Source organism: Zonotrichia leucophrys, chromosome 10, assembly GCF_028769735.1.
Source record: "Zonotrichia leucophrys gambelii isolate GWCS_2022_RI chromosome 10, RI_Zleu_2.0, whole genome shotgun sequence".
NCBI classification, from domain to species: domain Eukaryota; kingdom Metazoa; phylum Chordata; class Aves; order Passeriformes; family Passerellidae; genus Zonotrichia; species Zonotrichia leucophrys.
This window is the reverse complement of record NC_088180.1, coordinates 12,654,230-12,654,945: the sequence shown is the minus strand read 5'-3', so window position 1 is coordinate 12,654,945 and position 716 is coordinate 12,654,230. Positions and strand designations below refer to the sequence as shown.

Here is a 716-nt window from a genome sequence, read left to right as displayed (position 1 = left end):
CGTCCCGTCCCGTCCCGCCCCCCTCCGCTCGTGGTACGGCCCCCGGAATTCCCTGAGTAAGGCACGCGGGGAGGCGGGAGTGGAGGTGGCCGCGTGGCCTAATGGATAAGGCGTCTGACTTCGGATCAGAAGATTGCAGGTTCGAGTCCTGCCGCGGTCGCGCTGACAGCACTGACATAGTGCCTGTTATTTTGCTCCTCCCGCCCGTGCCGGGGCTGCGCGGTCCCGGTACCAGGTTCAGCGCACTCCCGGGGTGCCCCTTTTGCGTGAGTTTAACCGGCCGGAAGAAGGAGGCAGGGCGCGGGAAGCGGCTGAGTGTGAGCAGGTTGGTACACAGGGTGGCGGTGCCAGCGCGCACCGCGCTTGACACCCTAAAAACCCCAAATCCTACAGATAGGTTGGGGATGGAGCAGTGGGTGGAGAGCCCAATATGAGCCCAGGGTGTGGGATAATGGGCTGTGAGGAGCAGGAAGAAGGCGTAGGGTGGAAGAAATGGGATGCAGAGTGCAAGGAATGGATGTAGGGGGACGAGAATGGGATGTGGGCCGCAAGGAATGGATGTAGGGTGACAGGAATGGGATGTGCTGTGCAAGGAATAGATGTAGGGTGCAGGGAAAAGGCCACAGGTGGAAGGAGTAGGATGTAGGGTGCTGGGAATGGTGTTGGGTCCAAGGAATAGGATGCAGGGAGAGAAAAGGCCATAGATGCAGGGATGG

The 716-nt window shown here is 60.5% G+C and overlaps 1 non-coding gene across 1 annotated transcript; it reads left to right on the top strand.

The window, feature by feature from the left end:
• The first annotated feature begins 87 nt into the window (after window positions 1–87).
• TRNAR-UCG (transfer RNA arginine (anticodon UCG)) lies at window positions 88–160 on the top strand. Its single transcript has one exon. It is a non-coding gene; the product is annotated as a tRNA-Arg (tRNA).
• Window positions 161–716: the final 556 nt, after the last annotated feature.